Source organism: Tamandua tetradactyla, chromosome 1 (genome assembly GCF_023851605.1).
Source record: "Tamandua tetradactyla isolate mTamTet1 chromosome 1, mTamTet1.pri, whole genome shotgun sequence".
In the NCBI taxonomy this organism is placed as follows: domain Eukaryota; kingdom Metazoa; phylum Chordata; class Mammalia; order Pilosa; family Myrmecophagidae; genus Tamandua; species Tamandua tetradactyla.
In genome coordinates, this window is record NC_135327.1 from 96,882,403 (window position 1) to 96,896,268 (window position 13,866).

The window sequence follows — 13,866 nt, forward strand, 5'->3', positions numbered from 1 at the left end:
CACTGTGCCCCTCCGTCTCCCGTCACACTGTGCATGTGCATTTTGTGTAGGTGTAATGTGCATATTTGTGTGTGCACTGGATGTCATAGTCCAGTGGTATTTTTCAAATACTCACAGTTCTTAGAATGAATCAATCAGTGAATCAATGAACAGAAGGACAAACAGGTTAGGAATAGAAGAGGAGACCATGAGTTCAGAATAGGCCACTTGTCTCCCAGCCCTGCATTCCCCATGCACTCTGGGCTGCATTAGGACCCTAAGCACTTTTGCCTTCATGGATCCCCTCTGCCACACATGCAAAAAAATGTTAAAAATTACCTTTGCATTGATACAAATATGTATATATTAATATTATATATTAAAATATGCGGTTTGCCCTAAAAGTTCTTTTTTTTCTTCTGATTTTAAAAGCAATTAAAATACTTTCATGGGCCTCTAAAATCGAATGTGGGTCCTGGGCACTGTGCCCAGTGGTCAGCCCTACCCATATTCTGAGCAAGGACAAAGTGTGGACAACAGCTGACAAGGTTATCCTGCCCCTTTAAACCAGACTCCAGGGAAGGCACCTAGTCATTGAATCACATGTAAGCCACGCTCCCTTGAGGCAGCTCCACTTTTCCACTGGATATACCCAAGGGGAAATTAAATATTTCCAGCAGCTCAATGTTCCAAATTAACAGTAAAAGAAACACATCTGTTACTGAAATAGTGGGCCTTTGCCCAGATTAAACGAAAAGGAAAAGACAAGGAAATACACTTGTAAATTTGTTACAAATTTATGATTAAAAAAAATTTCAATTACAGTGCCACATGCCCACATATTATTAATTGTCAATGGTGGTATTTACAAATAATTCTGAAACATATTGGTTTTTTTCCCCCCTAATTGTTGGCTATTGCCCAATTGTTAAGATACAAACTTTGAGCAAAACATCTCTTTTCATAAATTCATTGAATTATAACCATAAGTCTAGGGGCAAATTCTGGTTCAGCCACTTGCAAATATATGAACTTATTCACTGAATCTCAGTTTCTGCATCTGGAAAATGGGACTAACAACTGCCCATCCGACCTCAGCTGCTTGTTAGGAGGATCAAGTTATCAAACACACATGTAAGCATTGGGAAAACTTTTGTAAAGTGCTAAATGAATGTAAAGTATAGAAAGGAAGACGCCATATAAACCCAGAGCCTTGAGGTCTTCCCACAGACATTGGCAATAGGCAATTAAGAAAAGCAAAACCAACTGTCTTTTTTGTTTTTTTAAGTTCAAAATATCAATTTAAGAACCGAGTTGAAAACATTCTAACGCTGGTTTTTTTCAGCAAAAGGCAGTGTGACCTAACGATTTCATAGCACTACTCAAAGAAGGCACTTCACCTTTGCAGAAGGAACGAACAGCATAATTACAAATTAAGGTAAAGAATCTATTTTCCTCATTTCAATGGGCTGGGATTCTCTACTTCTACCATTATAAATACTCACTAAGTCTAATCTTTCTCTAGGGAAGGAGATGTTGGATACGTTTCTAAAACCAGGCTGAAAAAAAAGGCTTCTAAGAACACAGTAAAGTACATTACATGCCACGCTCAAACTGACTGCTGTCCTAGGACTCCAACCTTCTCCATGCTGAAAATCTGTGTTCGCTTGGTTGGAATGCTGACTATCACTCTGTTCCCTTAAGTGCTGCAGTGCCCCCCAAGAGCCACCCAGGCCGCTGTTCTTCACACCCTGCTGCAATTTCAGGCTGACTTCACCCAACACCGGCTTTCAGCCACCCCATTTGAAGGACGATTCCCACCTCTCCACCCCAGTCCAGGCACCAATCCCAGCTCGCCTAGACAGCTCCACTGGCAAGACCAAGAGCGTGCAGGGCAGAGCCCATGGCCCTTCCCACCTGCTCCCCATCTCAGAGACGGGCATCCCCAATAACAACACCCCAGCTAGAAACCCAGTTACTTCAGGTTGCTCTTCACTTTAACTCATCCCTTCCTCCAAATCCACATTGACCAAGGGCTTCAGAGCTGTTATCCTTTAACCGCCCCCCCCCCCCACATCTATATTCCATCAGCCCCTGCCTTGGCTCAAGGACCTCTTGCCCAACATTAATGCAAGAGCTGCTGACCAATCCCTAGGCCTTTATCTAATTCATCTCCCACACTAAGACAAGAGGGCTCCAAAGCACACATCTAATGATGTTCCTTCTCTGCTGCAAGTCCTTGAAAGCCTCCCTTTGACCTTCAAGTTCAAACCCCTTGAATAGCGCACTTGGCCTCTCATGATTTTCAATGAGCTTTAGAGACAAAGGTCCTAATACACAACGAGCCATTTCACACATGTCCAGGCCTCAAACCGTGCACTTCCTTCTGCCTCGATTGCTGACCTCACCCCACCTTCTACTTTTTTTCTTCTCTTTTCCTTTACTATATTTGCCCCTCTAAGAGTGTCTGTCTTCTTTCAGTGCAAAGCCGCTTACTCTTCTGGTGACTGGGCCTTGAGGAGGGGGACATTTCTGAATGACAGTATTCTGAGAGATGGCAAGAAGGGCTGGTGGACTGAAAAAGACTGGGAAGCTGGTGCAGTGATGGAGAGAGAACAACAAGGATTTGAAAAAGGGCTGCAGCAATATTTGAGAAAGTCTTTCCTGAGGAAAAAGGGAGTGAAACTGAAAAATTTCAAAAAATGTCTTCTCTGAACTCAGAAATTACTTTTATCAAGAAATGCCTCTAAAAATGTGATTATTCTGGAAAGAGTACGAAACATGATTTAGATCTACTTAATCATGATAGGGGCTAGGAGAAGAAACATCATGAATATAATAAGTCTGGGAAATGTTGCCATAGCTCATCCTCTATGATAGTCACCCCTGTAAGTGTACTCAGTGTAGAAAAGGTTTCGTTCAAGAGTTGGACCTCATCAGACATTTGAGAATTCAGAGTGCAGAGAAACTTAATAAATGTTATGAATATGGAAAAGCCTTTATGTAGAATGCATGCATTAATTCACTTAAGAAAATTCATATGGGCAAAAAGTCACACCGGGGAGAAACCCTATGAATGTAATGATATGAGAAAGTCTTTTCTTGAATGCCATCCCTTTCTATACATAGAAGGTTTCTTACCTTAAGAATGTGGGAAAGGTTTCATTGAAATGCAAAACCTCATTACACATCATAGAAACTCAAACAGGAGAAAAACCCCATGCATGGAAAGAACGTGGGAGAGCCTTCTGCTGCAAGTATAATTTCATTGAGCATGAGAATATGCATACTGGATAGAAAACTTATGGGTGTTCTAATAGTGAAAAAGTATTCAGACATAAGAAGAACCTCATTATCTATCTGCAAATTCATACTGAAGAGAAACTATATGAATGTGGGGAAGTCTCTCAAACTGAATTCCTTACTTCACACATGTGAAGTCACACAGGAGAGAAAACCTATAAATGTAATGTATGTGGAAAAGCTGTCTCTCCAGTACTCACCATTTACTTCACATAGGAGCAATCACACAGGTGAAAAACCTTATGAATGTAATGATTGTGGAAAAGCTTTATCTTTGATGTCAAAGCTTAATATACACCAAAGAGTTCATTCATATTGGAGAAAAATTATGCATGTAAGGATTGTGGGAAAGTCTTTAATAATAAATAGGGTCTCACTGAGCATGAAACAAATACATTCTGCAAAAAAACCTTTATGAGTGTCCTAATTGTGAAAAAGCATTTAGGTTTAAGAAAAAACTCACTGAGTTTCTGAAAATTCATATTGGAGAAAAACCTTATGAATGTAATGAATGTAAGAAAGTCTTTCCTTGAATGCCATCCCTTTCTATACACAGAAGTCACAGAGAGGAGAAACCCTATGAATATAATGAATGTGGGAAAGCCTTCTGCCAAAGCTCACTTATGACGTGTGTGAAGTCATATAGGTGAAAAACCACTTAAGTGCAATGAATGAGGGAAGGGTTTTTCTCAAAATGCATCTCCTACTGTACATTTAAAAAGAATAGAGAGAGAAGATGTTTTAGTTTCTAAGCTGCCAGAATGCAATATACTAGAATTGGAATGGCTTTTAAAAAGGGAATTTAGTAAGTTACAAGTTTACATTTGTAAGCCTATGAAAATGTCCAAACTAAGGCATCCAGGGAAAGATACCATAAGTCAAGAAGGGCCAATGGTCAGGAACACCTCTGTCAGCTGGACAGTCATGTGGATAGCATCTCTGGTCCCTTACTCCTGGGCTCTGTTGTTCTCAGCCTCTGTCCCTGTGGGAGGTCACTTCTTTGCTTCTCCAGGGCTGGCTCTCATCTCTTTGCTTCCCTTGGCTCTAACCACATTCTTTCTTGCTTAACATCTCATGGTGACCTCTGCTGGGTTTCAAGAATCTCCAAATTTGTGTCTTTTCTCTATATGTTGGCATCTATGTCAGCTCTGCTCTCTTCCAAAACATTTCCTCTTTTAAAGGACTTCAGTAAACTAATCCAGACCCATCTAGAATGAGCGGAGTCACATCTCCATTTTATCAAAGGTCACACCCACAATTGGGCACATCACATCTCTGTAGAGATAATCGAATCCAAAGTTTCCACCCTACAATATTAAATTAGGATTAAAAGAAATGGCTGCCCCCACAAGATTGAGTCAGGATTAAAACACAGCTTTTCTGGGGTACACAATACTTTCAAACTGGCCCAGAAGCCATATGGGTAATGTATGACAAAAAGCTCTGAACAGTCATCTCTTGCTCTACACCTGAGGATATATTCAGGTGAGAAACCTGTATAATGACTGTAGGAAACTTTTCAGTTATAATTCTTATTTCATTAGAAGACACCAAAAAACCATAGTCACTATAAACCTTTTGAATATCATGTGTCAGAAAACATTCATTATAAGTTCATATCTCATAACTCATCAAAGATATTCATTCTGCACTAAGACACTACAGAATTGGAAAAGACTTAACCAAATACTCAGAATTTATGAAGCACAAAGAGAATCATACCGAGGGAAAATTTCATTGATATAATGCTAAGCCTGTACTAACAAAAAAGCTTCAGCAAACATTGTTCTTAATGATCAACTTGAGAAATATGAATATTAATGTTAGGAAAAAGAGGGATGTATGCCTGCTACCACTACTATTTATTGACAATAGTATTACCACCTACAAATGGAACTTCAAAACCAAGTATTTCAAACTGTTTTAAGTTACCATATAGATGGTGGTGGTAGTGTGACTATTATTTTAGAGTGTTACGTGTATAATGTGTGATAAAGTAAGTAAATACGTGGTTTTTCTATCATTCCTAGGGTCAGTGATAAGTGAAACTAATTTTTTTTTGATAATTGAGACTTTTAGCATGAGAAATTGAATAAACATAAAAATTTTTAAATGGAGAAATAAAAGCCTATAGATCTAAAAACAAAAACAAAAAGCCTTCTAAGATCCGCCAAGTCTGCCTTATTTGCCCTGCCTCTGAGTCCAGTGCCTCTGGACATAGTGAGTCATAGACTCAGCACAATGGACTGTGCTTGCAGGCCTCCTCTACCAGGAGGGGCTCAGGGTAGGGGCTGTTTCGGGAGACTGAGTGCCTGGTCCATCAATGTGGCTACATTAATATCACCGAAAGGATAAATGAATACATGCATGAATAAATGAATCACTGCCAGGAAAAACAAGCTCAGACTTCCATTTAAATAAAAAATCCATCCATTTGGGTTCTTGGGTTCTATGAATTAATGGTAAGTTACTTAGCAGCTGATCTAAAGTTTATCTTATCAAATCCCCTCCTCTAAGGGTGTGCCAATTAACAGCATAAGGCTACAAGAGCAATGCTTGAGATCTATGAGAACAAACAGTTTCAAGCACCTTAAAGAACTCCAGAAGCACCTATTTACATAGAAATAATTGAAAATCATTCTGAGGGCTTCCATAACTGAGGTCCCATAAGACTTGTACCAGACAACAATTTGTTAGCCTAGTTGGAGTTAAAATATGGACTAGAAAGCAATGAGAGTACATTTACTTTCAAATATTTTATAATTCAGATGGGCCTTCCCTCCCCCACCCTGTAATTAGCAGGAATTAGTGAAGTTTCACCACACTTCCAGCTAGGAATAGCACACCCAGGAAACCAGGTTCACCCACAGTCTCTTAATTAGATGCATCCCTCAAGATGCTGCCCACCATCCTTCACAGGCAATGCTGACAGCCTGTCAGCCACAGAGGACATCTCCAGAGCTCCACACCTAGAATCATATGGATTTTCTATGAAAATTGCTACAGCAGCAGCAGTTACTCAATTTAATAACCTTATTAAACACTTTAATGACTTCTTGGGCCTAATGACTATATCTAGCGTGAAGGAAAAAGCCAGGCAGAGTAGAATTAAAAATTTAAACTAACTGTTCCCTACAATTCTCCATATGAAACAGGCTTCTGAAGAGAGATGCCAGACTCTTTGAAAATCTGATTTCTGTGTTCCGTTATAATAATGACTCTTTGATTTCAAAATACCCTATTACCCTAGGCAGGGTTCAATCTTACAGATTTCTACCTTATCTTTCTTTTTTCCTTAGCCCTGAAATGAGGTGAAACCACTTCCTATGCCAAGGCTACAGAAATCAAGACAGTGCCGATACTGGCAGAGAGAATGACACAGAGAACAATGGAACAGAATGGAGAATCCAGGAATAGATTCCACAAATATAAACAACTGATTTTTGACAAAAGTGCAAAAAAACAATGCAATGGAAGAGGGAAAGCCTTTTGTCTTTTGACATCCATCAGCCAAAAAAAAAAACCAACAAACTTGACCTATACAGCATACCTTATACAAAAATTAGTTCAAAATGGATCACTGATTTAAATGTAATACATAAAATTATCAAAATTTTAGGGGAAAAAACATGGGAGAAAAGCACAATTGTTAAAAGAAAAAGTGAAAAAATTGGACCTCATCAAAATTTAAAACTTTTGTTCTACAAAAGACACTGCGAAAAAGATGAAAAGACAAATTACAAGCTGGAAGAAAATATGTGAAAATCTCATATCCCACACAGGACCTGTGTCTAGAATACACGAAGAACCCTCAGAACTGAACATCTAAAAACCATCCAATTAGAAAATGGCAAGAGACATTTCACTAAGGAGGATAAACAGATGGCAAACACAAGAAAAGGTGTTCAATGTCATTAGCCATTAGGGAAATACAATTTAAAATAAAAAATAATGATTATACCCTAGAAACTGGATCACTCTCACATTGCAGGTAAGAATGTAAAATAATACATCCATTCTGGAAAATAATTTGGCCATTTTCTTTTAAACCAAAACTGTATTTGCCCTATGACCCAGCAATTGTACTCTTGCAATAAATGTGGACTAACCTCAAGAGAATTAAGTTGAGTGAAAATAGCCCATATCAAAAGGATATGCATTGCATGATTCCATTTGTAACAATCATGAAATTAATTCTAGAGATGGAGAACTGATAAGTGGTGGCCTTAGGTCTGGGAAGGGAGGAGGGAGGTGGGTAGGGTTATGGAAGTGTTTATAGCAGGAGGGAGGTTTTGCGGTGATGGGACAGTTCTGTGTGTTGATTGTAATGGTGGTTAAACAAAGCTGTATATGGATAAAATTGCATGGATAACTGGTAAAATCTGAATAAATGCTATGGATTGTACCAATGTCAACTTCTTGCTAATGATATTAAACTACAGTTATGCAAGATGATAACATGTGGGGATACTGAGTGAAGGGTGCAAAGTTCATTTCTTTGTGACTTCCTGGGAATCTATAATTAACTTCAAAATAAAATAATTAATAAAAAAGATAGAGACTTGTTTTTCACCAGCGATTCAAAATTCAATGACTATAAAGGAGACAAGACTTGGCTTCAGGAGAATGATGAAATTTTAAAAATCTCTAATGAAATTCATTTGGTAAAGTAATTTTTCTTTAAGAATGTTTCCCTTATTCCCAGAGTCAAATAATTTCCATTGTAGTCTGGCTTTAATCTACAGTAACGGTTATACGCTAATTGTGAAAATATTTACTTAGACTACAAAAAGGTGAATAGAGACAAAATCTAAAAAAGCAGAACCTCTAAATGCTGAATATTAAGTTTTCCTAACCTTGATGAGAATTCTGACAAAGATTACCTTTTCTATCACAAAAATGAGAATTTGTTTCTCACTTTTTTGTGACTTTTTTTTTCTATTCCAAAGCAATGTTTTAAATGTTTATGTATTTAAACTGGCGACCCATTCTTTCATCCATTCATTCATTCAATTAAAATGTATTGAGCATCTAGATGTGGCCTCTCTCTTTAAAGCAACTCTGCAAATAAACTCACCACCCACCCTCCTATGGAGACATGAATCCCAGGGGTATAAGCCTCCCTGACAACGTGGGGCATGACTCCCAGGGATGAGCCTGGTCCTGGCATCACGGGATGGAGAAAACCTTCTTGACCAAAAGGTGGGAAAGAAATGGAACAAAATAAAGTTTCAGTGGCTAAGAGATTTAAAATAGAGTTGGGAGGTCATTCTGGAGGTTACTCTTATGCAAGCTTTGGCCAGATATTCCAAACTACCATAGTATGCTAAGCCCCAACTAACAGTATTCTGGAAAACTCTAAAGAACACCCTGGGCTCTTTCTAAGTCCCTATAAAAGTTTTTCTTAGTAAGTTTAGCTTTTCAGAAACCTGAGGCCTCCACATTGATTCTATGTCAGATAAATCCTGAAAACCAGAGGTCTCTCCAAGAATAATAACCAGGTTCATCCCATATAAGGTCACCATCCCACTCCAGCATGAAGGAGTTAAAACAGTCATTGCCCAGATATCCCTGAAGATTGACAGAAAGCTCAAATGAGAGGGAGGAGGTGGACCTGAGAAATTAGGATTTAACAAATGACGTGTGACTACTGACTCATATAGATATTTATTTTTTGGTGTCTAGTGTTTTAGAACAGTCAGAGGAAATACCTGAAGCTGTTGAACTATAATCCAGTAGCCCTGGTCTTTGATAATGATTATATAGCTACACTGCAAAAACAAAATTAAAAAGTCAGTTGCCCATTTTTGTGTGGATCTACTTCTGGAATGTGTGTTCTATTCCATATATATATATATACACATATATATTTGACAATACTACACTGTCTTAGTTAACCTACCACTATTGCAAGTCTTAAAATTGGGTAGATTCCAATCCCAGTGGTCAAGAAGAGGATGGGGTAAATGGGTATGGGACTTCAGTACTTTCTTCTTCTTTTTTTTTCTGGAGAAATGCAAATGCACAACTATGTGATGATACCGTGGACCACTAATTGCATACCCTGGATGGACTGTATGAATAAAGCTCAATAAAATTACACTAAAAAAGTGTACTGAGCATCAACTATGTACCAGGCACTGTTCTTCACAGGTAACGGTTACAGAATCTAAGCAAGGTGCTACTTACCAGGGTTCTACTCAGAACCCTGACATAACAATCAATCTCAAAACTAAAATCTAGCCCATTTCACAAAATGCATTCTTTAAAATAACAAATTTGAAAGGGAGAAGGAATGTATCAAATGACCTTCCTTTATTTCTGAATATTAGTTTTGACAAAGAACCTAATATAGTACAAAGGATGTTAGTGATCACATTATAGCTTGGAGTATGTTTAAATGCCATCCTCTGGTGGCCTTGAATAATGACCTTATAAAAAGCTCTTACTATTTGTGGTGGCCCAGGGCCCAGGCCCCCTCCTAAATGGCCAATAACAATCCTGCTTTGGTCAAGGACAAAGGTCAAGAAAGTAAAGAATCTCCCCCGGGGGGGAAGAATGTAGCCATAGATATAAAAATGGCCTTAACTGCTTAGTCTTTAACACTAATCTTAGTAAAACTCAGATCTTAAGCCCCTTTAATGATTATACTAGAAGCCCAATGTCCTCACACTACGTGGAACGTCTTTTGTTGTAAAACCACAAATCGCCTCTCATGGAGCGCTAAGTCTCTGGATCGGCTGCCACCAGAAAACCTCTCCTGTTCATGAGTCCCAGTGAATCTGTGTCTACTTCTCTGCCTGGTGCGTTTTTCCGTCTCACAGCAGCACCAGCCCGTGCTCTGCATGAACTCAGTCTGGGCCTGAACACTACTTCAGGGTAAACAACTGTGGATGAGATGCAGCTAGTCCTGAATTTTACACGATTTACAATAGTTCACAATGCTGCAAGTGTCTCTGAACAAGCAGTGTCCAAAGTTAAGGAGAGTTACCTTTTTTTTCTCTCCTAACACATCAGGAAAAGGGCAGTAAAAATAATGCATAATTGGCAACAAGAAATAATCACCCTCTTATGTCAAAATACACCACAAGGATGCAATCAGCAAGATCCAAAATGCAAAAACTGTATAGGACAAAAGATGTTCCTTCAACAAATAAACTGCAAAAGTGGGGGAAAGGAAATAAAAGACTTTAAGCAACATATCAACCAAATCCTTATTTGGACCATGATTCAAACAACCAACTGTATTAATTTTTTCTCTCAAAATAATCAGGAAAATTTGAACACTTACTCAATATTTGATGATATGAAAGTCTTAAAATTAGGTATTTTAGTTGTGATAATAGGTTTATTTCTTTAAAGGGTTATTATTTAGAGAAACATATTGAAATATTTAAAGATGAAATTATACAATGCCCAGAATTTGTTTTAAAATAATTCAGTGAGTGGTAGCAGGAGGAAATGGGGGCTGGGGGGATAGCCTGGACATGAGTCAGTAATGAGTTAACAGGTGAAGCTGAGTGATGGGTACATAGGAGTTCCTCATATTATTCTAATTGATGTCTTTAAAATTTTTCATATAAGAATTGAAAACCAAAATAACAAAATGAAGGGAGGAAAAGAGGGAGGAACAGAAGGTAGGAGGGAAGGAGAAATGTAGGTAGATATGTAGGTGGGTGGCCATCCCAAGCAATCTGCTTTATGGAAAGAGAGAAAAATGGTGTCTGGAAGTAAAAATAAGTCAGAAACATGGATCTGAAAATGTTTACCATTTGTCCAACATTTATTGCACCCTTAACATAATGATACCATAATACTCAACTGCTTATTTTATTTTATTTTTATTTTTGAACATGGGCAGGCCCTGGGATCATTTTTAAAAGTAAGATTTTTCATTATTATAAAAATAACATATGTATATGGTTAAAGAGAGAAAGAGAGATAAGATATCAAATAAAACAGATGAGTACACCATGAAAATTAAGTCCCTTTTACAGTTTCTTGTCCACCTATCCAGGCTCTCTCTCTACATATGTGTATGTGTGTGTGTGTGTGTGTGTATATATATACACATACATATAATTTTTAGTACAAATGAGAACTATAACTGCTAGTTTATATCTTGCCTTATTCATGTCACAATTTTTTAGAAATCTTTATATGTGAGCACACAAAATTCAACATTGTTTTCTTAACGTTTTTTGTTTTTTTTGCACGGGCAGGCACTGGGAATCGAACCCGGGTCTTTGGCACGGCAGGCAAGAATTCTGCCTGCTGAGCTATGATGGCCCACCCCAACATTATTTGTTTTAAAATAAATTTTATTTTAGGACAATTTGGAATTTACAAAAAAATTGTGAAGATAGAATAAGAGTTCTCACACACTTCACGTCCAGTTTCCCCTATGATTAATACTTTACATTAGTATAGTAAATATATTAAAATTATAACTGAAGTCCATACTTAGTTTTAACCTAACATCCTTGTTTTTGTCCCAGGATCCCACATTACATTTAGTTGTCATGTCTCCTTTGGCTTCTCTCGGCTGTGACAGCATCTCAGGAGTTCAGGTGAGGTATTTGGTAGAAGGTCTCTCCATTACGCTCTGCCTGCTGCTTTTTCTCGTGATCAGACTGGGAGGAGCAGAGAGAGGCAGAGCACCATTCCCCGGCACGTTCTCACACCTGGTCTGTGCCATCCCCACGACTTCTCGCTGACGCTGCGGACTGAGGTCCCTTGGCTGAGGTGGTGGTTGTCAGGTTTCTCCGCTGTGAAGTTATTCTTTTGGCATTTCTTAACAGGCGTGAAGACGGATTTATGTCTACTAATTCTTCTTTCTTTCCTTCTCTGATCCATGTCTAATTTATTCATAGCTGGCAAAGAATTTCTTGAAATGTGTTAGAACACTAAGCTAAAAGAAGTGAGATATTAAATTATAAATACTGTATGATCTTAATTTTCTAAACATGATACATACAAATGTATAGAAAAAGACTAGAAACAGCCCAAACTTTTATCTTTCCTTTGATACTTTTCCAAAAGTGGTCTGCAATATACATTTATTTCTCTTAGAATAAATTTGGAAGAACTTTGAAAAAGGACTGATCCTCCTTTGGGTCTGGCTCAGAAATGAAATCAGAGGCCTCCAAGTAATGGTAACACAAATGCAGTGCTCAGAGCCGTGGCGGTGTTCTCTGAAACCTGGGGTATGCTTGTGAAGGACACTCTTTCCCAGCTCCTTTCTGCTCTTACAGAAGAAGGCAACTTGTCTCTTATGGGAACCAAACTATTTCTCCAAATGGAAAAACTTAATAACTGAGTATATAACAGTCAGAGTCAGAGGAAAAAAAGGAAGAGAGGGAGGGGAGGAAAACAGCAGATTCAGGTTTGGGGAGTGGAGAGTTTCTTGTTTTACTGCTTCCCTTCAAAGTCCGTAGCATCACAGGACACCAAGTGGAAGCTTTGCTTATAGGAATATTCTTTAATGATATTCGTTCTAGTTAGTTCCCCAATATCAAAGCCATACTTTCCTAGAACAAGCACAAAGTGTGCTCCTGCCAGCATAAGCATATGTTGAACATATAAATGTCATGCTTAGAGGCAGCACATGCTCCCGCTGGAGGGCCCTCCTCTCTTCCTGGGGAAGGTGCAAGGTCCTCATATGTACCTGGCACTCACACAGGCCCACTGGGGCCTGCCCCACGTGGGGAATCCCTGCTAAAGAGCCATGAATTCACTGTCACTAAGGTTGTGACTGATAGCTGCCTGGGAGTTGCTGTTACATCCAGCACGAAGAACGTACATTGTGAAACCCCCTAACTGGAAGGTAGAATTCAACCATCATGACCCAGGGGAGCAGGGAAGATACGACCCCCAATACACATGCAAACACAGGCTTCAGGCTGCCCTGCCGGTCACTCATGCAGGGGGACCTTTCTGTTTTCAGTGCCTGTAAGGAGGAGCCAGCAGGGGCCTGAGTGCAAGGACTGGCAGGCAGGAGTCCGGGAAGCAGGCCATTCAGCAGGAGGAAACTGCTCATTCACACATCGAAGAAGAGAAGGTAAAAGTGGCTGGAGGCAGAGACCTTAGTAATGCAGAAATATCAAACTGCTTGTTCTGAACATCAGAATATAGAAAAGAACAAAAATGCCTGACTCTACAAAAGACACTGAAACGTGTTTCCTGTCACAGGCACCTGCCTTTTCATTTGGATTCTGGGGTTCTGACTCATTAAACAGAAGGATTGATCCAGTTGGGTCCATCTAATTATTCTTATTAAAATATGTAACTAGAATATTTTAATTGTAAATTAAAGTTGCATGCATGAATGAATATGAATTCATTTTAATTTTACAATGGCCCAATGCCAAGGCCTTTTTATGGGGAAGATCCATCAGCTAGGATACTGCCCTCGTGGGAATTCAAACCAATGTGCAAATGGAAAATGTTTAACTAACAAGGGAGATTTTCACTCCCTATTCTCCTCTCTCTAGATTTATTACAGTAATAAAGCTATTTTAACAAGAGAGGCTGCATTTTGCTCCCCACCACCCTAAATTATTAAAAAAAAATTTGAATTACCCC

At 38.7% G+C, this 13,866-nt stretch overlaps 1 protein-coding gene across 3 annotated transcripts in view; it reads right to left on the minus strand.

Annotated features, from left to right (window-relative positions):
• SNX10 (sorting nexin 10) overlaps nucleotides 1-13,866 on the minus strand; it is a 120,699-nt gene that overhangs the window by 15,693 nt on the left and 91,140 nt on the right. The window contains exon 1 of one of the 3 annotated variants that reach the window (XM_077121265.1): nucleotides 6,560-6,784. The exons of the other annotated variants lie outside the window; for them this stretch is intronic. The gene's annotated coding sequence lies outside the window, so the exon portion shown is untranslated. Of the gene's footprint in view, nucleotides 1-6,559; nucleotides 6,785-13,866 lie in introns of those variants that run through there. 3 annotated transcript variants of the gene reach the window in all.